The 27,620-nt window shown below is 51.6% G+C and overlaps 2 pseudogenes; one reads left to right on the forward strand and one right to left on the reverse strand.

Annotated features, from left to right (window-relative positions):
* The window catches only part of LOC131570213 (uncharacterized), a 1,483,036-nt pseudogene that overhangs the window by 972,409 nt on the left and 483,007 nt on the right, over positions 1-27,620 (reverse strand).
* Positions 1-27,620, forward strand: part of LOC131570235 (zinc finger protein 271-like) — a 558,758-nt pseudogene that overhangs the window by 94,103 nt on the left and 437,035 nt on the right.

The raw sequence follows: 27,620 nt of genomic DNA on the forward strand, positions 1-27,620 counted from the left end.
GGAAGTTTTGAGGGGTTCTAGGGTCACTGTCAGGGCAGCGCCCGACAGGACACGCTCTGCCCCGCGCTCACCTCGGCGCTCCGTGATGAACGGAGTCATGCCCTCGTAGTTTTGCCGGCAGTACGTGTCCACCGAAGACCGTCTGTACTCCAGTGTGTCAGGGTCACTGTTCCAGCGCACGGCACACCTCTCCCCATAGGGGGTGAACCCCACGTAGTGCCCCACGTCGCTGTCGAAGGTCGCGTACTGCTCCCGGTTGTAGATGTACCTCAGCACGTACCTCACCTTCTCCGTGCCGTTAATGAAGTGACACTCCTGCTTTGCCATTGCCTGAAACACCCCTGAAGGTCCAAGACATAGGTCAGAGGGTGCCAAACCCAGCACCCCACATCAGCACCCTCAGAGCTCCGGGGGCCACCCCGGATGCCCACTCCGCACCGTCTGAGCCCCACGGCCGCCATGGGACGCTCCTGCCCGCGCTGCCGCTTCCCCTTTGCCGCCCTTCCCCCATTTTCCCTTCCACATCCTCTCACCTCCCACCTCCGGCCGCTCCCCAAATCACTTTTGGGGTCCCATTTCCCCATTTTCTCACAAATCCCCCAATCCCCAGCCTCCTCGGGCTCAGTTTTGGGGTCTCCCCCCCCCTTTGGGGTCCCGCCCTCCCGTTTTCCCCCCTTCCCCACCCTCTTCCACCCCTCCCTCCCCTCCCCCCACACCTCAGCCCCTCCCGCTTTCCCTTTGGGGGGTCCCCTCCTCCTCCCCCTCCATTCCGGGCTCCCCCCTTCCCCTCTTTTCCCCCTTCTCCCTCCCTGTCCCAGCGCCTCCCGCCCCCCGCTCACCCGAGAGCTCCGCGCCCGCAGCCGGGGGGGCTCCCAGCACCACCAGTGCCACCAGCAGGGCCCCGGCTGCCGCCCCTCGCCCCATGGCCGGGGCCGGGCAGGGAGCAGCAGCCCCAAAGCAGCCGCGCTGCGCTGGGAGCGCCAGTCCGGAGCAGGGCGGGCTCGGCAGCGCCGCGCGCTCTCATTGGCTGCCGCCGCTTCTGGGCGGCGATCGGCCACGGGCTCTGCCCGGCAACCGATGAGGCAATCCAACGCCTCGAGCTCTCATTGGCTGTACCGCCCCCTGCCTGCGCTGCCATTGGCTGAGGCTTTTCCGAGACGCTGCAGCCCCGGGCTGGGGGTTTTTTGGCGAGGGGGAACCTTGGGGCGCTGGGGGCCGGGATGGGGTGACGCGGGTTGTGTTAGACCAGCCAATCAGAGCCGCTCATTTTACATTTAACCCCTATTTTTGGGTTTCTGAGCTCGTTCAGGATTTACTGCTCGGATCCCTTGGTCCCGCTGTCCTGGTTTGAAAAGGAAGTGAGTTTTTTTGGGATGCTGTGGTCAAACCAATCAGTGCTCAGATTTGAATATTGGCGCCTGGTGTGGCCCCTGAGGACATGGATTCACCTCTGAGCACACAGGGGCTTAAAAGCAGAGAACTCCCAGGGGAAGCTCTCTTGGTTCAGGTGGGTGAAAGGTTCAGAGCTGCCCTGCCCGGCTGCGAGCTGGGTGTGGGAGGGGAAGCCATGCAGCCGGGTGAGGGGAGCCGGGCCTTGGACAGAGAAGGAAGGTGAAGGCCCCTGCAGGAGGAAGGGTGGTTTATCAGTGCCAAGTATCTCCTTCAATCTGCCATCAGGGACCTGGGCAGGTGAGTTTTGTTTCCAGGGAAATGGGCTGGTGTTGCTCTTCAGGGGCCTGTGTCCCGGAGTGTCCCGCTGGCTGCTGAAATTCCACATTGCGCAGGATGCCTCCCAGATTAAAGCTGGCAGGGTTGGTTTGACAGTGCCAAGTGGCTCCTACAATCTTCCAGGAACCTGGTCTGATGAATTTTGTGTGCAAGGAACAATGGTGGCGTTGGTGTTCGGGTGCCTGTGGTGCTGAGTGCCTGGCCGTCTGCTGGGGTTCTGAAATCCAGGTCGCCCCTGCCCCGTCCCTCACTTCCCCCACTGCCCACCGGTGACTCCCTGCAGCAGCTCGTGGGATCCTGAACGCGGCTCTGGGAGACACACAGACATTGCTGAGGAGCAAAGATTGGGGGGTTGGACAGGTGGAGAGCTGACCCTGAGGGTTGGGGTGCACTGGACACGGGGTACCAGGCAGGGTTAGGGTACAGGTGCCACCCTTATGGTGGGACCACCCCAGAGCCCTCCCAGCAGCTGCAGGCAGTTACCCCGATTGGAAGGTAGAGATGAGGTTGGGAGGCCACAGAGTTACGGGTAGGAGTTGAACAGACATTTAGGGGTTTTATTAGGTTTTTTTTCAGGGGTTTTTAAGTATATTTTAGGGTTTTTTTTTTTGCAGGAGTTTTTTTAGGAATTCTCTGGGAATGTTTAGGAACCTTTAGGGCTTTTTCAGGGCTTTTAAAAACACATTTTAGGGTGTTTTAAGGGATGTCTTACCACTAATTGGAATTGTTAGGGTGTTTTCAGATATTTTGGGGGCTTTTTAAGGACTACTTAAAAGGTTTTAGGGCTTTTTGAAGAGTATTGAGGGTATATGGAGAACTTTTTTTACGACTAGGTTATTTCTAGGGTTTTTGGGGGAATTTTATAGGCTTTTTTAGGGTCTTACAGGGCATTTTCAAGATTTTAGGGGTATTCTCAGAGCTCTTTAAAAAATCTCTAAGTATTCCCAAAAGGTTCTTTGGGGATTTTTAGAGGTGTTTTAGGGGCTTTTTAAAAGTAGGGTGTTTTTAGTGTATTCTGAGGCTGTCAGGCTGTTTTTGTCGGGTGTTTAGGACACTTTGAAAACTAGGCCTTTTTAGGGAATTGAGAGGGTTTTTTAGGGTCCTTTCAGGGCATGACAGAGGCTGAGGGGCAGCTTGAGGGGTGCTGTGGGGGCTGGAGGGTGGCAGAGGCTGGGAGCTGAGGGAGGAGCAGGGAGAGGGGACAGTGGGTGACACACAGAGATGCTGAGGGTGGCAGGGGCAGATGGAGGGTGACACTGAGAAGCTGGGGGCTGAGGGGCAAAGGAGAGGGATTAAGGGTGACACACAGGAGCTGAGGGGCAGCTGAGAGGGGCCTTGAGGGGCACAGGGGGGGCTTGAGGGTGACAAACAGAGCTTGAGGGATTGAGGGAGGGTTTGAGGGGTCAAGGGAGAAGGCTTGAGGGCTGCACAGTGCACTGGAGATCAGGGCTACAGGGAACAGCTTAGGAGGCAAGTTAGGGTACAGGTGCACCAGCCCTCAGCCCAGCCCTAAGCTCAGCCTAAGCAGCCCCCCTAACAACAGCACAGCCTTTTCCTCAACAGCAGCACAACACAGCAACCCTGACAGCAAGACCAGAGCGGAACCCACCCAGTGGGACAGGACAGCAACCCTCACACCAGGACAATGACAGAACTCTCAGAGGACAAGATGCACGGCAAAAAGATAGGCAAGGCATCTGAGGGTTAGAGAGATAGGTGGGGTGTCACAGACATCTTTTCATAAAAATAATTTCTTTAGGATTTTTCTGCCTTTTGAGAAGCTGTGGCCTAGGTGACAAAGTGTAAACAGTGGTTATCTGACGCTGTGGAATGCAACAGCTGCATCCGTGATTGGTCTCCTGTGGATGTTTGGATTTACTGACCATTCATGGCAGAGCTGCTCTCGCTTTCTGCCGGGGCACAGACCTTTGTTATTCATTCTTTTCTATTCTTAGCTTAGCTAGCCTTCTGAGAACTTTTCCTTCTATTCTTTGTAGTATAGTAATAACAAAATATATATAATAAAATAATAAATCAAGCCTTCTGAACATGAGGTCAACATTCTCGTCTCTCTTTACACCCTGAAGACCCTTGTGACCACTGTGACAATTGGTGAACCCTGAGTGAGTGAGGAGGACAAAACCATCAATTGGTGACCCCTCATCTGAAGAGCAAATTACTTGAAGGGACCCCCAGAGGAACAATTGCTGCACTGGGTAAACCTGGAATGTGTGGCATTGATGGTTGCTTCACAAGTGACCACAGAAGTGGATTCTAGCCAGGAGCTGAAGAACTGAAGATCCTGATTTGGAGTTCACAGCAAGGCTGACCACAAAGAGAACCTTCTGAAAAGCCTCCAGGAAGATGTTCGGAAAGCACAGTAGCGCAATGGAGCTGGCCAGAGCATGCTGGACTCTTTCAAAAGGTACTGTTGGCTTTTCCCTTCCTGAAGATGCGGCCCTTCGTAGTTTGTGGCTGCTGATGTGGAGTGCTTCCCCCATAGAGGAGGAGGTTCGGTTCTCCCCTTCAGAGGAGAAGCTTATTGCCCTCTGTCAAAAAAGGGGTGAAGAGGACGGACTTTGCCTGTTGGAGACAGATTTCTATGAGTTTTTTCAATGGGCAAAGCTTTTTGGGTTCTTTATGAATGTGCTCTGTGCCCTTGATGCTTTCGTATGGGAGTGCATGGACTCCATTTTCCAATTCATTTTGGACTGTGGGTTTGGATAGCCCCAGATTTATCCAGCATTTAGGATGTTCTTTCCAGTTTTGAACCGGAGAGCAGCTGTTTTTCCCTGGATTGCCAACTACAACGGGCTCGTCCCATTTCCTCTGACTCCAGCGGGAGAAGATCCTGTGGAGGGGGATGATCTGTTGCTTCCCAGCCCCCCTGCATCCCGGCAGTGGGGGGGAAGTTTCGCCAGGAGTCGAAGATTTTTTATTGCGTCTTCGGAGCATGGTCAGATGCAGCCATCCCTTCCCCCCCTTCTCTCTCTCCAGGGGGATGGGAGTGGGCTGCACCGCCCCTTACAGCCCTGCAGGCCCCGCCCCGGCCGGCCTCCTGGGCCCTGCCCCGCTCAGAGATGGGGGCAGCACCGGTCTCCGAGGTCCCGCCTGCCAGGCCTGCAGGGCCTCCTCCTGGACCCGCCCCGCGGCCGCCTCCCCGGGTGGTCCTGCCCGTGGCTTCACCGGCTTCCCCGCCTGCGCCTGAGAGCTCAGAGACACCGCTCCCTGCGGCTGCGTCGCTGTTGGTAGGAGACGCCCTCGGCGACAACAGCGACTCGGCACCGCCCCCCCGGCTGTCCTGCTGCGTCCACCAGCCCCCTCTCCGGCCCCGCCGCCTCAAACCGAGCCGGTGCCTGTTCAGGATGATGCTGAAGACGGCGCCGAACCCACGGGACCCTCGGAGCAGCCCGCAGCTGCTCCTGCACCCAGCGTGGCTTCTCCCCCGAGTTTTTCGGGCTGTCCCGGGGCTGCCCCTGCAGGGGAAGCTGGGACAGGGGAAGAGGGCGCCGGCCTCCCTTTCCGTGGAGGAGGCATGGCCCGAGAGCTGGCTGTGGGTGCAGCCCGTCTGCCTGCGTTCAAAATCAGCATTCTTGGCGGGTTGGGAGGTGTTTGGTCAGTTGCTTTCCCTTGGGGGGTGTGAATCTCTCTGCTGCCCCTCTCGCACCCCAGCGGCGAGGGGCAGGTGGGTGCCGGGAGTTCTGCCTTTGGTCCCCAGCCCAGAGGGGGTGGTGCCGTGAGGCAGATGAGAGACACACCTGTTGCATTTGCATTGCAGAGGGCACGGCGGGAAGCGATCATGGCTTGTTTGCTGTGGAGAAAAAACATTCCTAGACACGAGATGAGGGTTCTTGGGGCTTCTTCGATTTCCCTGCTGCTGGCATGCCTTGGTGATTTTGGAGAAAAGAAGCGTTTGGTCACCATTCCATTGGCAGCATGGGGCCAGGCTGTGGGAAGGCAGAGTCCGCCTGCCATGCTGGGCCTGGGCTGTTGGGCTCGGGTCCCTGGGCCAGGGCCACCTCCCGGCCTCCTGATGGGTTTGGTGGTTTTGCTTCTCCCTATCGGTCTTGGCCCGCCTTTCTGTGGGCCAGATCTGGGGTTCTTGATCCCTCCACATGGGCCAGGGCCCCCCAGGGACTTTCTTTGGCTGCTCTGCTGCTGCTGCTCTTTTTAAACACCCAAAAAAAAGAGTTGAAATAGCTGGCAGCAGCTCTGAAGCATTGAAGGGCCAAAAATTAGCTTCAGCCCAAAGTTATTCAATAAAGGGCTGTGGCAGGACATTCCAGAAGTTGTCTCAAATTGTTTGAAATTGTTTGATGATTGTCAATGGCTTTTGATAACTATTGATGGACTTTTCTGCAGCAAGCCGGTTTCAGGACCAAAAAGGACTTACAGAGATGGCACAGAGGAACATCTTCAGTCCATGGACTTTTTCCTGAAGCCCTGTTTGGGCTTGAACTTTCTTTGCATTGGTTTTGCATTTTCTTATATTGTAAAATTGTTTTGGTGATTTGATAGAATTGTATGTTCTACAGGTGAAGAGATTCCCTGTTCATTCCACACCGGCACTTGAGTGAAGTTTTGATTGGGAACAGATAACCACAATAATTTTCTCTGCACAGCAGAGAAAATTACAAACAATTTTTCTTTTTAATTAAACTAAATTAAAAAGCTGACATGTCACAGACATCTTTTCATTAAAATCCTTTCGTTAGGATTTTTCCTGCTGAAGCTCAGAAGTTTCAGCAACAAATGTAAACAATAGTTATCTGCTGCTGTGGAATGCAACAGGTAGATCCATGATTGGTCTCTGGTGGATGTTTGGATTTACTGACCACTCACAGCAGAGCTGTTCTCGCTTTCTGCCGGGACACAGCTCCTTTGTTATTCATTCCTTTTCTATTCTTAGCTTAGCTAGCCTCCTGAGAACTCTCTTTCTATTCTTTTTAGTATAGTCATAATGTAATATATATCATAAAATAATAAATCAAGCCTTCCTAACATGAGGTCAACATTCTTGCCTCTCTCTTCATCCTGCAACCCTTGTGACCACTGTCACACACCATTTCTCCCATACAAGCACTGAGCAAGGAAACTGGGTTCCCAATGTTAGTTACTGCAATTTCTACATCATCCTGTTCCCCCATTATGGATTGGTATTTCAGGAATCTCTGTGGGGGGAGCCAATGTCCCTCCTTTACTTCCAGCACTGCAGACACCGTGTGGGACACCAGCACTGTCATCTTCAGGCCCAGGGTGAACTTGTGTGCTCCCTGGATGTTCACTGCCACTGCCACAACAGCTCTGGGGCATCCTGGCCATCCCTTAGCCACTGCATCCAGCTGTTTAGAGAGGTAGGGTGTCGCAATACTACACAAAATGAACGACACTCACACCCTGAGATGTCCAAGGCAAAAAAGGCACAATTTTTTCTGGACCTCGATATTTATAAAATTCCAAAAGCATCCATGGATTGGAAGATGAAATTGCCACCTCTCCAACCACACTGGTCAAACCAACAGTCCATCAATTTTCTCCTCCTCCAGAAAGAACTGCAAAACAATCATTATTTACATGGAAAGTGTGTAGAAAACTCCATTACAAAAATGTAAACATCAGAAGGCTTAGAAGAACCTTCAAAGAACAGGGTGACATCTCACTCTTTTTCCTTAAAAAAAAAAAAAATAAAGAAGGAAAAACGAACAATGTTAAAAGGAAAAATGAACAACATTCAGTGTACACTCATGGAGGAATCATCGGAGTGATCACTCACACCATCTGTATCTGAGTCATCACTCAATGATTCATCCACTTGATGACTTTCAGTTTGGTCACGGTTTCCATTTTGCCCGTGTGCTGGATTCTGTCTCTGCAGTCGCAGGTCAGGACGAACACACTTCAAAGGTACCCAGCGTACCCCAGTATCTGTGGATACACAAGCATACCCACGCCCCGAAGTGATAAGGTCATAGAGACCTTCCCACTGTTTGGTGACTAAATTCCACATCTGAACCTTCGCTTGAGGCTGACGTGTCTCATCCAGAGCCTGCAACGAAAGGTGATGATTCAAAATGACAGGATTTTTTGAGTTCTGTGGCACAGTAAGATGATTGATGGTGTACAAAGCTTTTGCCAACTGACTTTGTGGGGTTTTACCCTACATTCCCCATTTTTGTTTCTGAAGAACCCGCTTCAGAGTACCACAAGCATCTTCTACAATAGCCTGACCAGTTGGAGCATGAGGGATACCAAACCTGTGTGACACACCCCACAACTGCAGGAACTGCCACATCTTCTGTGATTCATAAGCAGGACCATTGTCTCCTTTCCACAAATCATACAGAGGAGACAGTTGTGTGTTGGTCAGTCCCAAGTACAGACATAACCAAGTGATGACACCTACCAATTTCTGGGCATCATTCAGTGTCTTCACCAAATGTACAAATTGCACCTCCTGGTGTCGGATTGTCTATTCCAGAATTTTGACCCCCAAATACTTCCAAGGAGGTTGTTGTTGTTGAACCTTTTCTGGAGCCACCTGCAGCCCATGAGGATACAAAGCATTGAGCAACTGAGGCTTAATCCTCAGCAGCTCGTCCTGGATGCAGCCACTGAAATGTCATCCATATAATGATACAGACGTGCATCAGAAAACTGCTTGTGAACTCCAGACAAGACACAGGCCACATACCATTGGCATATGGCCGGAGAATTTCGCATTCCTTGGTGCAAAACTTTCCACTGATATCACTGTGTGGGCTCAGCATTGTTAATTGCTGGCACCAAGAAGGCAAATTTTGGTCTGTCATCAGGATGCAAAGAAATTGCAAAAAACAATCCTTCAGATCCACGATGAGGACTGGCCAATTTGTGGGAAGCATGGTAGGCGACGGCATGCCCGTCTGCAATGTTCCCATGCTTTCCATCATGGCATTGACCTTTTGGAGGCCTTGTAACAACTTCCATTTCCCATATTTTTTCTTGATGCAGAAGACAGGAGTGTTCCAGGGACTGGTAGAAGTCCCCAGATGACCCTGGTCCAACTGCTCCTGCACCAGATTTCGAAGGTGTCCTAGGGTGACGTTATGATGCTTGTGTCCCCATTCATGTGTTCTGTTAATACTGGATATCATGTTCTGGGCCTTTAAGACTGGCTGTAAAAAGTGAAAGTTTTGTTTGGGTATTCTTAGCAGCCTGGCGGGACACAGAGAGACTGTGGGTCTTGATTTTGCTGCTTTTGCTTTTTGCTTCGCTCTCTCTCTCTCTGCTCTCGCTTCTGCTTGCTTTTGCTCCTGCTCATTAACTAGTTTAGCTAAACACTCCAAATTCCTTCCTGGACTGTTTGTCCTCTCCTCTTTTTCGACCATCTCGAACCTGCTCCAGACTGGGACCTGGGAACACCGAGAGTTTGCACCTTGTGACTGCTGCAGCTGCCCCAGCGCCGGAAGGACTGAGAACAGAGCGACCACCCCCGAGAGAGACTTTCTGAATTTGTCACCTTTTTCAGAGTGGTGTCATCCGGTATTGTTCATTCTGTGTGCTGGGGGTGCTGTGCCTGTTAAATAAACAGGTTCTTTCCCCTTCTCTCTGAGGAATCCTTCCCAAACCAGTTGGGGGGAGGGGCCGTGTGGGTTTGCTTTCTGGAGGGGCCCCCTTTTGAGATTCTCTACAAAATTTGCCCTAAACCAGGACAAAATTTGGCACCCAACACGTGGGGCTCAAAAGAGAGTGGAAAAACCCTGTTTTGAGTGCATTTTGGTTGCCGTTACTCTGTGTTTGTATAAAGCAGCTAATAGCCATGCTTTTTGAATTCATAATGTCTGTTGGGGTGAAGGCTTGCATGCATTTCTGGTCCCTAGGGTTTTTTGAGATTTTAATACTTCTCTGGTCCCTAGGTTTATTTTCTTACCCAGAAATAGCTCTAGTATTGTCCCTAATATGTAGTTTTTATAGCAGAGGGGCAGGGACCAGAATAGCTATCCTGCTGGGCTTGGTGGTAATGATGTGTAAAAAGTTTATAAACATGCTGGGGTCTGCTCCAGATATGAATGGTTCATGTCTATGGTTATGCATCCAGTTTGTTAGAGGAGGAGCAGCAGGCGATCAGGCATTTCAGCCTTTGCTTTCCTTCTTCTCCTATGAATCTGTTGCATCACTATTGAAGGATGTTCAGTTTCCCCTGAACGTTAAAGAAACCATCTTTCTGATATTTAATCTGGTAACCTTCCTCTATACAGCCTGCTGCTTCTCTAGGATGAGGGCTGAGATTTCTAGATGGGCTGATGAGACCCCTGACTCAGGAGTTGAGCCAGGTGTGGAAAATCCTAAGTGGTGTGGGAAATGGGAGGATATGGGCCAAATCCTGAAAGAATTCTCTGACCCTACAGTTTGGGATTTTCCCCATGAGCAAATTCACAACCCAGCTGAGGTGGGGAAATATCTGAAAGAGAAGTACCAGGATGAGCCTAAGGAGAGGAAGGTCATTGCAGTGAGCTGGGCCCTGGCTTGTGCTCATCGCTCACTGCTAGATCCTGTCGGGCAGCAGACAGAGGCAGGCGGGCAGGGAGATAAATCAGCAACTATCCCGGTGACTCGAAGCCAGCAGCCAAACCAGATAGTGAGCCTAAGCCAGCAGCTAAACCAGAAAATAAGCCTCAACCAATGGCTGTTGTTGCCAGTACTAGAAGTGGGAAATGCATGGACAAGACCAATTGACCAGTGGATGATGACGATGGTGATGATGAAGGAGAAGGAACCTCAATGCCTCCTGACATAAAATCAGGAGTCAAAGCAGCAGGTGCAAGATCAGATGCAAATATTGAGTCCTTTTCCCTGAAGGACCTTCGTGGCTTACGGAAGGATTCCATGTGGGGACGGGATCTGTTTCTATTGCTGGTGTGACAGGGGCATCACAGGATTTTACTTTGGTGGAAGCTGAGGTGAGGCTGACTGGAAATGAATGGAAGAAACACACTAATGTGACTGGCCCAGAGGCCCCATGCATTTTAGGTATAGACTTCCTCCGAAGTGGCTATTTCAAAGACCCAAAGGGACGCAGATGGGCATTTGGAAGAGCTGCTGTAGAGACAGAGGGTGTCAAGCAGTTGAACAGCTTGCCTGGACTGTCAGAAAACCCATGTGCAGTAGGACTCCTGAAGGGAGAAGAGCAACAGGCATCAATTGCCACTTCCATAGTGCATCGACGACAGTATAGAACCACTCGAGATGCTGTGATCCCCATCCAACAGATGATCCAAGAGCTGGAGAGCCAAGGGGTGGTCAGCAAGACCCACTCACCCTTCAACAGCCCCATTTGGCCTGTGCGTAAATCTGAAGGAGAATGGAGATTGACTGTGGACTACCGTGCATTGAATGAAGTGACTCCACCACTGAGCGCTGCCGTGCCAGACATATTAGAGCTCCAGTTCGAGCTGGAGTCCAAGGCAGCAAAGTGCTTTGCCACTATAGACATTGCCAATGCATTTTTCTCCAGTCCTCTGGCAGCACAATGCACCTCAGTTTGCTTTCACATGGAGGGGAGTGCAGTACACCTGGAACCAACTGCCCCAGGGGTGGAAGCACAGCCCCACCATCTGCCATGGACTGATCCAGACTGCACTAGAAAGGGGTGAGGCTCCAGAACATCTGCAGTATATTGATGACATCATTGTTTGGGGGGAACACAGCTACGGAAGTATTTGAGAAAGGGAAGGAAATCATCCAAATCCTCCTGGGAGCTGGTTTTGCCATTAAAAAGTCAAGGTAAAGGGACCAGCTCGTGAGATTCAGTTCCTGGGAGGGAAGTGGCAAGATGGACTGTAGTAAACCCCATACATTTAGCAAAAGCACCATGGAGATTCTAACAAAAGGAATGCTGACACAGCAGCAAGGAAGCTTCCTGACCCCATGGACATCTGCCCTATAAACTGTCTCTATAACCATGTAAGGCAATGCCATGGTAGCCTTTACCTATCGGCCATTTTATGGTCCCCCTAATCCCTTGCCATTGGTCAAGTTTGGATACTTGCCAAGCCTATAAAAGTAGCATGCTGTACCCTACTAGCTCAGAAGAAGAAGAGCCAAGACCCTTCGCGGACCCCCAAATAAAGCCTTCTCTGTCGAACAGCTTCTGCCTTCTCCTCTCTCCGTCTGCTGCTGCCTCAAGCCCAGGGCTCCATTACCTAGCAAGCAAAGAGCTGAGGTCCTAAGAGCTGCTAATCACTATAGAGCTGAATATCACCAGGCTGGCTAGAAAGGTAGCCCCGCTGCATTGGCCTGAGCTGGCTTCGGGACCCGGTCCCTCCTCAGGGACTGAGATCCTGAGCACCAAGGCTCTGCTTCATGATAAGGCTGATCAGAGGCCTTATTAATGGACGGCATCAGATTCCTACAGACGTAATCAACAAGATCACAGCAATGTCTCCACCCACCAATAAGAAAGAAACACAAGCTTTCCTAGGTGCCACAGGCTTTTGGAGGATGCACATCCATGAGTACAGTCAGATCATGAGCCCTCTTTACCTGGTCACCTGCAAGAAGAACGAGTTCCACTGGGGCCCTGAGCAGCAACAAGCCTTTGCCCAGATCAAGCAGGAGATTGCTCATGCAGTTGCCCTTGGCCCAGTTAGGACAGGACCAGAGGTGAAGAACGTGCTCTACTCTACAGCCGGGAACCATGGCTTGTCCTGGAGCCTTTGGCAGAAGGTGCCTGGGGAGACTCGGGGTCGACCACTGGGATTTTGGAGTCGAAACTACAGAGGGTGAGAAGCCAACTACACTCCAACAGAGAAGGAAATCTTGGCTGCCTATGAAGGAGTCCAGGCTGCCTCAGAGGTGATTGGCACGGAAGCACAACTCCTCCTGGCACCCCGACTACCGGTGCTGGGGGGGATGTTCAAAGGAAAGGTTCCACCCCCCACCACACCACTGACGCTACATGGAGTAAACGGACTGCTCTTATCCCACAGTGCACCTGTACTGGAAACCTGAATTGCCCTGGGATTTTGGAGATAATTACAAACTGGCCAGATGGTGAGAACTTTGGTCTTACTGATAAAGAGCAACAAGAACCAGTGACATGGGCTGAAGAGGCTCCTCCCTATAACCAACTGCCCCCAGAGGAAACGCGCTACGCTCTTTTCACTGACGGTTCCTGTCACATCACAGGGATGGACCAGAAGTGGAAAGCAGCCGTATGGAGCCCCACACAACAGGTTGCAGAGGCTGCTGAAGGAGAAGGTGGATCAAGTCAACTTACAGAACTCAAAGCTGTTCAGCTGGCCCTGGACATTGCTAAGGGAGAGAAATGGCCAAAGCTCTACCTCTACACTGATTCATGGATGGTAGCCAATGTTCTGTGGGGATGGCTGGAGTGGTGGAAAAAGGCCAACTGGCAGCGTAGGTGTCATGGTTTGATGCTGGCACAATGCCAGTGTCCCCATGAAAATATATGCTCCCTGGTGTCTGCTGTGAGATGTGACCGGGAATAAGCAAAGCAGGCCCCCACTTAGAAATAAAGAAAAGAAACCTTTATTAACTAAACTACAACTCTAAGTAACACGAAACACACAGGGAAAATGAAAACTTTCCAAAAACATTTCCTCCCCCTCCCATCAAATTTCCAATACATCTACCACCAAATTTCCAACTCTCGGTCCATCACCACGCTTTAGGTAATCAATTCTCAGTTCATCAAGAGGGGAGGAGTCCCTCTTGTGCCATAGGCTTCCCCAGGAAACACCACTGAAACCTCGTGTGTTTCCACGTCACTCGTGGCACCGCCCGGAGAACATCTGCCATTGTGACATCTTCTTTCCATGTCCAGTGCTCTCACCACTGCACATGGACCAGAGCTGCTTCTAGGGTTGTCCTTTTAAGGATGCTTTGTCCCGCTCCAAAAAGAGCACAGTCTCACCTTTGGGACACCTGTGCCCCCCAAATTTCACCCCCTGGGGCCCAGGGGTACCAACACTGAACCCTCTTGGCTCTGAGCCATTGCCTCCCCCTGGATGCAGTCTCTGTGTCACAGGAAACATGGTTCTGTCCATGGCTATACAGGAAAAGTCCAGCTAAGGCCACTCCATCATCTCTTCCCACCTAAGATTCTTCTCTACTCTCCCGACATATTTCACTTGCCCAGACCTTCACACTTGCACATTTCCTTCCTCCATTTCATCTCTTATCTCTCGTCTAGGAAAGGTTAATGTTCTGCAAAGATTTCCTTGTCCAAAAAAGGGTTAAAAGCTCGGGCTCTGCCCACCCAAAGCTCCCACAAGAGGCCGGACCCCTTCTCGCTGCATCCCCCCTGCCCTTCTCCGCCAGCCGGGCTGTGCTGCCAGCACAGGATATCAAATTTCACAGTGGCACAGGCGCTCTGTCTCTCTCTGTCTCCTGGGGGGGAGGTGTGGCTGCCCGATGCCTCTCGGGGCTCTTCCACCCTTCCATCCTCGGGCCAGGCCTACCTCACCCAGCCCCAAACCAGCCAGGAGCTGGGCAGGGGAGGTCCGACCTGCTTCCCTCGCTGGAACCCAAGAGAGCTTCCCCCCGGGAGTGCTCTGCTTTTTAACCCCTGAGTTCTCAGAGGCGTATCCAATGTCTCCAGTGGCCAAACCAGGTACCAGTATTCAAATGTGAGCACCTATTGGCCTGACCACTTCATATCCCAGAAAACTAACTTCCTCTCAAACCACGACATCTATATAATCTCAGTCCAGTTTATCCCAGTCTCTAGGAACTCAGTCCATTTGATCCCAATCCATATTTGATCCCAGTCCATATTTGATCCCTGTCCATAGCTTATCCTAGTCCACATTTGATCCCAGTCCATAAAATCCGTCATATTTGATCCAGGCCATATTTGATCCCAGTCCAAAGTTGATCGCAGCCCTGATTTGATCCCAGTCCAGTTTATCCCAGTCCATAGTTGATTTTAGTCCATATTTGATCCCAGTCCATTTTTTATCCCAATTCATATTTGATCCCAGCCCGTATTTGATCCCAGTCTATATAAGCTCAGTCCAGTTTATCTCACCCTGTAGGATTCCAATCAATAATTGATCCCAGTCCATATTTGATCCCAGTCCCTATTTGCTCCCAGTCGCTATTTGATCCAAGTCCCTGTTTGATCCTAGTCCATGTTTGATCCCAGTCTGTGTTGCCCTGCACACATTCCAACAGTCTGCAATTCCAGCTTTGAGCCAGGAAAAGATGTTCCCGCCCTTGACGGGAAATGGAGCAAAATCCTACAGACACATTTCCCTGCCAGCCTTCAGGACTTCAGCGCCTGGCACTGGGAAATAAAATAATAATTGGGAAATAAATAATAAATAATCAGGGGAGGGTCTGTGGGGACAGAGGGGTCATCTATATCAGGGCAGGGGTCAATTAAATCAGAGGAGGGGTCAATTAAATCAGGGGAAGGGGAATTAAAACAGGGAAAGGTCAATTAAATCAGGGCAGGGTCTCTGGTGGTCCGTGGATCCAGGGAGACACTGAGAGAGAAACGGAGCAGGCAAAGAGAGGCAGGAGAGAAAAGGGACACAAAGACAATGAGCTGAGAAGGCGGCACTCTGCAAACAGAACTGCAACAGACTGAACATGAACGGGAGAGAAATCAGTAAGTCTCAGAGTTTTATTTGCTGTCAGATACATCCCACACACCCAGCCCCACACAATCTCCATCCCACCACTCTAATTGAGATCCCACGACTCTAAATCACTTCCCAACCTCATCTCAGCCTGATGGCTGCAGAATCGAGTGAGTTTGGCATGGGATTGAGTTTTTTGAGGTGGGTTTGAGCTCTTTTTGGGGTAAGATTGAGCTTTTTTCACTGGGATTTGAGTGGTTTGGAGGTGACAGATCCATTCCTCTTGGCTTTTGCAGTGCAAAGAGATGAAGAATAGAAAAAACATGGGGTGAAATTAAAAGTAGAAGAAGCCAGGTGTATTCTCAACATGGATCAAAGGGAATGTGGCTCACCTGGGCTGTGCCCAAAGTGCCTCCTCCAGTGGGGGATGGAGCTGGAGCAGCGCACGAAGCTCTGCCCGCACTCGGGGCACTCGCAGGGCTTCCCTTAGTGGTGCCTCCATTGGTGTCGGGTCAAGTTAGAGCTGCTGGAGAAGCTCTTCCCACACTGGGGACACTCGTAGGGCCTCTCCCCAGTGTGGATGCGCCGGTGCGTGACGAGGGTGGAGTTGTGCCTGAATGCCTTCCCACAGTCGGGGCATTGGAAGGGCCTCTACTCTGTGTGAATCCGATAGTGCTGGAGCAGATGGCTGCTTGTCTTAAACCTCTTCCCACACTTGGAACACTCATAGGGCCTCTCCCCAGTGTGGGTCCTCTGGTGCATGATCAGGCTGGAGCTCTGGCTGAAGCACATCCCACACTCTGAGCACTTGTACGGCTTCTCACTACTGTGGGTCCTCTGGTGCATGATCAAGTGGGAGCTCACGCTGAAGCTCTTTTCACACTCCTCACACGTGTAGGGCCGTTCCCCAGTGTGGGTCCTCTGGTGCACAATCAGGTTGGAGTTCCACCTGAAGCTCTTCCCACACTCCACGCACATGTGGGGCTTCTCCCCATCATGGAGCTGCTCATGGGGCACCAGCTCTGAGCTCTGGCTCCGTCTCCGGCCGCCTTCCCGGCCCAGGCTGGCTCTTTCCCCCTCAGATCCCCGCCGGCTGCGTTTGCAGCCCCTCCTCATGTGGCATCTCCGGGGCTTTTCCTCCCCGTTGGCTTCCTGCGCCGTGGAGCCGCTCAAAACGGCCTCTTCCACCAGGTTCTGCCATGGGCATTTGTCCTCCCTGCTCTCCATGCTCAGCTCCTGCTCTGGGGGAGGAAGGACAAGGACAGGATGGGATTTGTCTCCGTGCCACAGGCAAGGGCAAGGAGATCCCCCCAGGGTTGAGCTGCAGCCGGGGCCTTGCTGGGCTGGGAGATGGAGCAGCACAGAGGGGAAAGAGGCACTGACTTCCTCCTCACCTGCCTCAGTGTCCTGGGGCATCTTCCTTGTCCTCACAGCCTCCCTGGGGTTGGCAATGGGCAATCCTGGTTTGGTGAAAACAAGAGATGAGCGCGTTTGTAGGAGTGTCGGGGGATTGGACGGTCGGGATGGACAGAGACGAGAGAGCTCTGCAGCCAGGTCGTGGAACTTGCGGTTTATTGCAAAGGGCCTGGGTGCAGGGCCCTGCTGGGAGCTGCAAGGCACAGCTCGGAGCAGGCCCGAGAGAAGAGAGGGGTAGAGAGGATGAGAGGGTAAAAGACAAAGACAGGCAAGAGCGTAACAGAGTAACGTTCCCATTACAACACAATAAATTTTCTTCTGTGTTAAATATTCTATTACTCACCAACCAATCTAGTACAAGATACAAATCCTACAGCATTTACATACAGCCTGTACGAATCATTACATCACCATACTGTGTTACATTTTAAACCCTAAAAACTCCTCTTTGGAGTTTTTCTGCTGAGCTAGTAGGGTCTGGATCTGTCTGTGAGCAGAGCGAATTGTTTCATCAAAAGGGGATTACCTTCACTCAGGCCACACATTGTTTTCCAGTTGTTCACTAACTAAGGTATCATAAAGCTTGCTTTCATTTCAATCTTCCTTATTCTTACTATATTCTCAAAATCTTCTGCCAGACAATTGTATTTAAAAGGCTTTCCTGTTTCATCTTCCCCAGCACACATTGAGTTTGAAGGTTCCTCTGCCCGAGTCCATCTCTACAAGTCACTGGCCATTTGTGCTCCAGACAAACCTCCCAAACACCAAGATTCAGCCCTGAAAAAGCCTCCCAGGAGTTCTCCATCCCCTGTCCCTCCCCTCTGGTGTTCTGGGGTTCCCCCCTGACCCAGCTGCTGGGGGTCACACTTGGATTGGGGGTCCTCCTTGTGCCTGGTGCCTGCCCTGCCCAGGCTGCTGGCAGTCCCAGCAATGCCAAAAGCTCCCCCTGCTTCGCTCTCCCCATTTTGGGATGCCGGGGCTGTTTGGGCTCCCGGGCTCCCTTCTCCCCTCATTCTCTGCTCTGGGCTGCAGCGGCTCCAAGGAGTCCCCCCTGCCCCTCTCCAGGCTCTTGAGGCTCCCGCCAATGGTAGCGCTCCCCCCTCTCTGGGCTCCCCCATTTGGGCTCCTGGGAGACACAGGGCTCTGCTCCTCCAGGCTGCCTCTGCCAGCAGCCGCCACCGCCACCCCCCAATGTCCCCCTGAGGGGCCTTTTCTGCTTAGCCATGGCATTCTTCATTCTCCATATGTCGCCCCAAAACCCCAACCCAGGGACCCCCCGGGATATCTGGGTCGAGCTCCCCCCTCCCTGCTCACTGGTTCGATGGGGGGGCGATGATCCCACAGGTGGGGGCTGCGAATTCAGGCAGGGATCAACGGCTTGGTTCCCTCACCTCAGCCTTGATCCACGTCTGTAGCTCCTCTTCCTCTTCCTCCCACTCCTCCTTTTCCATCCCCTCTCCTCCCCCTCTTCTGTTATCTGTACTTCCTTCTCCTCTTCCATCCCTCCCCTTCCATCCCTTCTCCTCCTTCTTAGTAACCCCACCTCCTTCTCCTCCTTCCATCGCTGCTCTCCTCCTTCATCCCTCCTCTTCATCCCTCCTCCCCCTTCTCCTCCTCCCTAACCCCGCCTCCTCCTCCCCCTTCATCCCTGCCCTTCCCTCCCTCCTCCTCCTCCTCCCCCAGCAGCAGCCACACCCTCGGTGCCCCGTTCCCGCAGCCCTCGCAGCCGCGGCAGGAGCGGGGATGGAGCCGGGACAGGTCGGGATGGGCAGCGCGGGGCTCTCGGCTGCTCCAGCTGCTCCGGGCAGGGGGAACCTGGCCCAGGCCAAAGGAGAGGCAAACTGGGCAAACTAGGGGCACATTACAAAGCTAAAGATGCAGCGGAAAATGGAGCTGAAAGAGTTATGTTAATATTAATTCAAAACAAGGAAAACCAGGAAATTCCAAAGTTTAGGGAAGCCGAGAAAAAAGAATTAAACAAGTTAGGAAGTGAAGAAGATAAATCAGGGAAATGGAAATTCCTTGATGGAAGACAATTACTTATTAAAATGTGCTTCTGGGAAAATATTAGAAGACATGCATCAGAACACCCACTGGGGTAGTCAAGCTTTGTGTGATCATTTTTAAGAAGCTATGGGTGCACTGGGATTTTGGAGTAGCAAAGTAAGTAACTGAAAGATGCTTAATTTGTCAAAGGATAAATAAAAAAGCGATGAGAAAAACAAGATTAGGAGGTCGTGAGTTAGCTCGTTGACCATTTCAAAGTATCCAAGCAGAAGTTTAGATTTGTTAGGCTCTGGATTTATTGTAAAAAAACCCCATTTAATCTAGAAGAAAGAGAATATGCCATATGTCAGACATGAGATTTTAGGAGAATAAAAATCTTTAAAATATCAGTAACACTCAATACAAAACAAGAAAAGAAAAAGGGGAAATGAAAAGGAAGGGAACAAGAGGAAAAATCAGAAAGAGAGTGGGATCCTCTGCAGGTCTTGCCCCCTCCATTCACGGCCCAGGCGCCTGTCCCGGGTCCCGGCTCGCTGCCCGCCTCAGCTCCGCCTGCCCCGGTTTCCATCCCAGGTGCGGCCTCACTGCCCAGGGCAGCTCCACCTGCCCCGGCGCTGTCGCTCAATTTGTGTGCCCTGCTCCCACTGCCTGGCCCGCGGCCGCTCTGCCGCCCATGCTGGGGAAGATGCGGTTGCTCTGTCCTGCCGCCTGCTCTGAGGTCACTGCACCCACCGCACCCGGGGGGGTCCCAGCCATCCCATCCCCGGCTGCCCTGCCCGTGCCACCTGCGCTGGGCACCGCCGCTGCTGCCGGGCTCTCCCACCTGCCTTTGCTCTGCCGGCAGCTGCCGGATCAGCCGCCATCAGCCATGTGGGGGCTACCCACGCTCCGCCTCGGGCTCCACGGGAAGATCCCCCTCTGCTGATTCCAGCAGCAGACCCTGCCCACACTCCGACCGAGCCTCAGCAGGATATCCTCCCCTGACCCCGTCCCGCTCTGAGTTACGTCCCCTTGGTAACCACAGCTCCGGCTGTTCAAGGAAACTCTCTCTCTCCACAGGAAGCACCTTATCGAAACACTAGGAGCTCAGTTAAAAGGCAGCCCTCTCCAAATTCTTTCCCAAAACACAGAAGAAAGGCTATAGAAGGTAAAAAAGTGAAAGAGTTAGCTGAAGGGATTGCTCTATTTCCGCTCAGAGAGGTTCCCATGGGAGGGATGCGCTGCCCTGCCTCGCGGGAGCCACCAGCGCCCCTGCCGGCCGTGCCCGGAACTGCACCCAAGGGCAAAGCGCCGCAGCCCAAAGGCCGGGACTGGGTCCGGGCTCTGTTTGCTGTCAGTGCCGCAGCTGTTGGTGGTTGTTTGCTTTATTATACACACTAGTAAAGAACTGGTATTTCTATTCCCATATCTTTGCCTGAGAGCCCCTTCATTTCACTACTCTAAAAATTAAGAGGGACGGGATTTGCTTTCTCTATTCCAAGAGAGGCTTTTTCTGCCTTCCCGAGCAGACACCTCTCTTGTAAAGCAAGACAAGCACCCACAGGCACTGAGGGGGGCTGCAGGAGGGGCACAAGAAGGCCCTGCAGCACTTGGGCACAAAGGCACAGCAGGTGAATGCAAGAAGAGAGCAGCAAAAGGCCAAACTGAAGGCAAAGGCCAGGGCACAGTTCCTACAGCCCCTGAGGGATCAACCCCAGGGCCCAAGGGGGCCCCAGCACCCAGGGCACGGCTCGGCCACAAGCACCTGGCAGAGGCATTGCCCTCCTCGGCAGGGGAGAGCCCACCCAAACAGCCCCTGGCAAGGAACCAGGGCTCCAGCTGCAGGGCACAAGGACACTGCAAGCACAGACAGCAGCACCCTCAGGACCAGCAAGTCCACCCCTTGATGGACATGGATTGGCAGGGCTCTCACAGCTCCCATCACACCAGGGACCCTCCACACTGCAGCCCTTGAGAACATTCAGGATGGGTCTGTGTGAAAAATGCATGTATTTTATGATTGGCTTTTCGCAAATATTTAAATGAATATTATATGTGTTGTGTTAGAAAGTAATGCTGTATTAATTCTCTTAAGTACTGTGTTAAATATAGTTTTAGGTTATAAAAATTGTTAAAGTAGAAACTATGCTATGTAAGATGCTTTGTTTAAAAGAAAGGACTTGCAGCGAGATAGCAGCCGCAGGACACATAGATCTTTCAGAGAAAAAGAATTTATTGCCTTCTTATTGGAAGGATCTAACTTCTTCTTGCCTCAAGGGCGCTTTTAGGGTTAGAGCAAAAAAGCTGATGAAGACCAGATGGAGTCCCGTATTTGAATGGAATTTATGCATCATTTATTAAGAGTATGAATATGCAACGGGCTATTGTTCTTAAGGGTTCGTCCTTTGTTAGCGGTTGTCCTTTTTCGGGCTTGTGCTGCCCAGAAAAAGGTACCCGGACGTCCGTAACTCTTTGTTTTTATTGTCTCATATTGTCTTAATTCAATTTATCCAAATTGTTATTACTCTAATTGTGTTACTATTCTTTTTAACCATTTTATTTCTTTTAGACTTCTAAAAATGTTAAAAACAAGTGGTTGGCGTTTTTCACAATTTGGTAGCACAGGATGGTTACCAACATCTCGCTGCCGGTGCTTTAGGAGAGTCAGAGTGGGGAAGGCGCGCCCGGCCCCATTGGCAGCCTCGCTCTGTTTCCCCTGGAGTGACCGACAGACGACAGACGCAGGTTACGATCTGTGGACAAAAGGAGACAATAAAACAAGGAGAAGGGAAAAAGCCTCCCTACAACCGGGGTAATTGGCCCCCTAAGAGTAGTAATGGGCACAAAGACCCCAGGAAGGAAAAGGGATTGGTAAGTATTTCTCAGGGGGGGCAGGTACAGGGGATGAATGTGTGTGAATGAGAGGAGGGCTGGTTGTCCCAGACCTGCCAAGTGAGTGCTGGAGTCTCCCACGCTGCGTTTCCGACTTTCTGCGGTAAGTGGCCAGGAAAGAGAGGAAGTGAATGTTAACAGGAGTGAGACAATCCCCCAGCGTAACTGGGACTGGGTCTCCAAGAGGGGTTGGACCCCTCAGAGGAATGGAGCAATGTTTCCTAGCCCAACCCTCTAGGAAAGGGGACAGGAGGAGCCCCTAAAACCTGCTGGGTTGAGGGATTTATATTCCAAGAGCATCCAAGAGCAGGGTTGAGCAGAATTCTGTCGGAGTGAGGATATGCCCAAGAACACTCAGGGTGGGACAACACAGCTAGACTGAAGGATAAAAAATGCCCAAGAATATCCAGGTTTGGACAACACAGCAGAACAAATTAAATGCCCAGGAGCATCTGTAGTTGTACCACACCGCTGGGTTGAGGGACAGAAAATGCCCAAGAGCATCTGGGGTTGAACAAAACAGCTGGATTGAGGGAAAAATACCCAAGAGCATCTGGGGTTGGACAAAACAGCAGGACTGAGGGAAAATTATCCGAGAGCATCTGGGGTTGGACAACACGGCAGGATTGAGGGAAAAATTGCCCAAGAGCATTTGAGGTTGGATAACACAGCTGGGTTGAGGGATATCCAATAGCACCGGGACTGGCCAGTAACACCTAAACTTGTAATAGGTGATGTGAAAGTAAAAGGTACCTTATTGTTGTTTTGTGGTGTGTGAGAGTGAGACACACACAAAGTCAGCCTCAACTTCCTGGGCAGGTGGGAAGGGGGGGGCGGTGGAAAGAGGAGTGAGTGACCTGCTCACCAAGCCGTAGCTCCCGGGTAGGTGGGGGCTTCTGGGCCGAAGAGGAGTGAGTGACCTGCAAACCAAGCTAGCGTTCTCTGGGCGTGTGAGGAGCCATAGCTGAAGAGTGTGAAAGACATGCAGCCTCACAGGTGAACAGACACCAGAGGCAGCCAGAGTCAGGGCCCTTCTAGGGGGCCTGGTGACACTGCGACCTGGAGGTAAAGCCCAAAGCGAAAGAGGGGGCCACAAGGACCTGTGATTTCCTAGCAATAAGGATCCACTTTGTGTCTTGAGAGTGTGAAAGAATGTGTGAAAGTGAATGAGAAATAAAAGTGAGTGAATGTAGACGAATGAAAGTATAGGTAATGTAGATTGTGCATTTTAAGCCTTACCATATCTCCTTGGAGGGAGGTGGATTGTATTGAAAAGCAGTGAGAGAAGAAGGGGTTTTTTTTGGGTGTAAGTAGTTGAAAGAAAAGTGGTATTTAAGTTGTAAGTAAAAAGTGAAAAACGGAAGCAGGGGATGAATAGATAGAAAATTGAAAAATGAGGCAGAAATCCAGTAAGGTGGATACAAGAAAAGAAAAGCAAAAATATTACCAACAGAAATACCTCAAGATAGCACTTTGGGAGTTATGTTAACAAACAGAAATACAACTCTCTGCAAAATACAGGGTATGCAGAAGTTGATGAGAAAAAACATGCAAACTTATGAATTATATACTTAAAAAGAGCATTAGAAAATTTAACACAAAAGAAAGGAGTTATATATTGATTCAAGGTATGCCTTTAGAGTAGCACATACCTTAAGAAAAATTTGAAAAGGGAGATTACTTAATTAAAGAAGAAAAAGATTAGTACATGAGAAACTTATTTTCAAAATTTTAAAGGCATTAAAATTACCTAAGAAAGATAGCAATAATACATATTAAAGGACACCAAAAGGTAAAGACCCAGAAATAAGAAGAAATAATTGGCAGATCAAGAAGCTAAAGATGCAGCAGAAAATAGAGCTGAAAAAGTTAATATTAACTCCAAATGAAGAAAAATTGGAAATTCCAAAGTTTCAAAGTTTAGAGAAGCAAAAAAAAGGGAATTAAAACAAGATACATGGCGAACAAGATAAATCGGGGAAATAGAAACATCTTGATGGAAAACAATTAGATAATAAAATGCTTACTAGGGAATAGCAGAGGACACATATCAAAAAGCCCAGTGGGATACTCAGGCTTTGTGTGATCATTTTTTTCAAAGAACTGTGGGTGCACTGAGACTTTTAGAGTAGAAAAACAAGTACCTGAAAGATGTATAATTTGCCAAAGCATAAATAAAAGGGTGATGAGAAAAACAAGATGAGAAGGTCGTGAGTTAGCCCGTCGACCATTTCAAAGTATTCAAGCAGAAGTTTATATTTGTTAAGCTCTGGATTTATTTGTAAAAACCGTTTAATCCAGAAGAAAAAGAGTATACCACATGCTGGGGAGGAGGGAGGCTGTAAGAAAATAACATTTTTGAAAGGCTATAAAAGCAAAACGGGGAAGTACAAAGCTGAGAACAAATTACCTTATCCATTCCCGTTCGTTCCCCCACTCGTTCGCACCACCCCTCCCAGCCCCTGTGCCAGCTCTGGCACAGTCCGTCTGTCCCAGTCCGGTCGCCTGGCCCGCGGCCGCTCCGCAGTTCGTGCCGGAGGTGGGGGTCTGTCCTGCCATGTAGACCGTAGTTACCGCGCTGACCGCACCGAGGGGGGGTCCCGTCTGTCCCATCCCCGGCTGCCCTGACTCTGTCGGCTCCCGCCGCTGCAGCCGGGGTTGTGGTAGATAGGGAAAAGGCGCTGCGGAAAATCACGCGATGTCACGGAAAGCCAGGACCCTTTGTTCCTCTAAGATAAGAGATTACCCTAGGAATGTGGCCCCACTAACAGTAGGAATGTGGCCCCACTAACAGTAATGCCAGTAACTTTCCACTCCTTACCCAGTACTTTTCCACTCCCTACTAATCATAGATAAGAAGGACAAACCCCCTTTTGACGTAGAGACCCCTTAGACTACAAGACCCCACAAGAAGAAGTAATAAACGCCATTTGACCGTCCACCATATTGGTGTCTGCGTGTGTCATTGGCCCGAGCGGCCCTGGAGAGAGTGGGCTGTCGAGCTGTACCTCAGAACCAGGTCGCCTGCCTTGATCCAGAAGGCAACATTTTGGTGCCGACACCTGGGAAGCAACTTGCGCCCGGGGAATGGGGATTCTCCTGGAAAGAAGACGGCGGCTGTGGCAGCAGGTCTGACCACAGCGGGAGGGACGCCTCCAGACCAGCGTGGACCATGGAAGCCATAGCGAAGGTCGTAACAGAAATGCATGCACAATGGGGTATAGAATGTAAACTTAGAGATTTAACTCTCGGATTGCCGAGATTGATTAAGCTTGGGGCTATTGAAAACCCTGTGGACGTCCTACATTCGGACGTGTGGGATAATTGTACAAAAGCTCTGGCGGAGGATGCTATGTCCTCGGGCACAGGGAAAGCCCTAAAGTCGTGGGGCAGAGTTGTCCAGGCTCTGCAAAAAGCTCAACAAGAGCAAGAAACCTGGAAAGCCGCTCGAACTTGTTTATTAGCCGTGCTGCAGTTGGGGGTGGGCGCAGCGACACAAACCACGGAGGTGCTTGACCCGGGCGGGCGCACGGAGGCGCAAACGCCGGATCCCCCTCAGAGAGCAGACTCACCATCGGAGAGGGGGGAGCACACACGGCCGTTCTGGCGGGGGCTGGCGGAGGAGGCGCGGAACGTGGCCAGAATGTCGGACCCCGTAGGGATCAATAAAAACGCCCCCCCACCATATGCGTTTGAAAATGGTGCCGGACCGTGTGGTCAGGGCGGAAAGGAGGAGGCAGGGGGCAGAAATGCAGTCAGCCCGTTTAACAACGCATGCGCGGGCGAGCGGGGAGACGGGGCGGCCCCCGCGGAGGTGCGTAAGACCAATCAGAGCACTTTATTAAAATTGGGTCCTTGTAGGGCAAGGACCTCCCCCAGCAGGAGGCGGGGGGACCCCAGGGGGAGGGAACGGCCCGACCCCCGCAGGAAGGGGCGGGGTCGGAGCCCGAGGAAAAGGCAGAGCAGCCCGGAAGCGTCTCTTTACTCGACTTCCGGCTCGGACTCGGACTCGAGCTCTGAGCCCGAGATAGGGTCGGAGGATTCCGACTCAGATTCTAGCTTTAACAGAGAGAGAGCAGCGGCATGTAAGGTCACTAGCCACAGCGCTCCTGCATGGGTGAAGGGGTTACCAGAGAAAAAGCGAACCCCGCTTACAAACTGGCGGAAAATAAAAATGGCTTGTGCGGAATGGACTCCGTCTGCCACTCTGGTGTTCCTGGTCCATGTGGGGGGGGGGCAGGCAGAAACCAAAGAACCAATTCCCCCGTAAAGCCAAAAGATGTGCAGGCAATCGTTAAAGCGATTGCGGATAAGGGAATTAATTCTGCCATGGTTTGCACACTTATTGACGGCCTTTTTGGTGGGGACGACATGCTTCCCTTTGATATTAAGCAGACGTGTAGAATGATATTTGATGGTGCAGGGATGATCGTTTTTAAACAAGAATGGGAGGATAATTGCCTTAAACAGCTAGCCTTGGTAACAGGGGCAGACCACCCACTGCACGGCTCCAGCATACAGAGGCTAATGGGCACAGACCCCACTATGATCACCCCCCAGCTACAGGCCGAGGGCTTGCGTGCCCATGAGGTCATGACAACAACCCGTGCTGCCCGAGAAGCCATCCGTGACGCTTCTAAAGTGGTAGCCAAACCATCTCCATGGTCTTCCATAAAACAGGGTGAGAGTGAGAGCTTCACTTAGTTTGTGGACAAACTTCAGGCCGCATTAGATTCCTCTGCCTTACCCTCAGAGGCAAAGGGTCCCGTGCTGGCAGAGTGCCTACGCCAGCAATGCAACTCAGCCACCAAGGACATTTTAAGGTCACTGCCACAGGGGTCTAATATAGCTGCCATGATCAGACATGTTGCAAAGGAGGAACATCTAGCTCCCATTCAAGCAGCAGTTCACACTGCAATAACCAGTGTGATGGCGTGCCTTAAGTGTGGCCAGGCAGGCCACTTGGCAGTAAACTGCCCCCAGCCAAGGCGCCTATCAGCAGCTGCTCCACCACGCCAAGGGGGAGGTAGGGGGCCGTGCTGGGTGTGTGGAAGGAAGGGGCATTTAGCTAAGGAATGCAGATCCAGGCCCCAGGGAAACGGGAGAGGGAGGGGGCACCTGGGCCGCAGCCAGCCCCCTCCCACCTGGAATATGCAGCAGCCCAGCTACAGCAACCCCCAGTGGGGCAGGGGACCTTCTTACCCTATGCCCCCACAGGGAGCAGTTACCTTTGCATCCCCTCCAGCAATACAATGGCAGAGTTGTGCAGCACCCTCAATACCTTCGCACCTCCCACCGCCACAAGCCGCGCCGGAGTCACAGGAACAGCAGGGGACGCCCCAGAGTGGGATCCCTGGGTGGCCTTGGCCATGAGAATAGGGAAGGAGCCCCTGATGGTGTGGGGGACATGCCGCCTTCACGGCAGCCAGGATCCCCATGTCATAGGGTTTCAGTTCTGGGCGGACACGGGATCAGACTGCACGATTTTTCCCCAAGCACATTGGCCTGGACATTGGCAAACAAGGAAGTCCCCCCAGTGAACGGAGTGGGGGGGCAGTCCCGAGCATGGAAAAGCACCCAGCTGGTGGCTATAACACTTCACACGAAAAAAGGACCAGAACAGACAGTAGCAATCTACCCCTACATTTTGCAAAATTTTCCACTCCTGTTAGGAAGGGACGTCCTTTCCATACTCGGATTTCGGATTACAAATTTATCATGAGGGCCACTGCCGTACACCCTCCGCTGCCAATCAAATTGACTTGGAAATCATCAGACCCTGTATGGGTTGAGCAGTGGCCCCTGACAGAGCCTCGAATGGCAGCCTTGCTGGAACTGGTCGACCGCAAACTGCAAAAGGGTCCCATAGAACCCTCCACCAGCCCATGGAACACCCCTGTATTCGTGATCCCCAAAAGGTCCGGACAAGGCTATCGTCTCGTCCACGACCTGAGAGAAGTGAACAAGACGATCCGACCCATGGGTCCAGTCCAGACACTGCTACCCGCAAAC

Source organism: Ammospiza caudacuta, chromosome 33 (genome assembly GCF_027887145.1).
Source record: "Ammospiza caudacuta isolate bAmmCau1 chromosome 33, bAmmCau1.pri, whole genome shotgun sequence".
NCBI lineage: Eukaryota > Metazoa > Chordata > Aves > Passeriformes > Passerellidae > Ammospiza > Ammospiza caudacuta.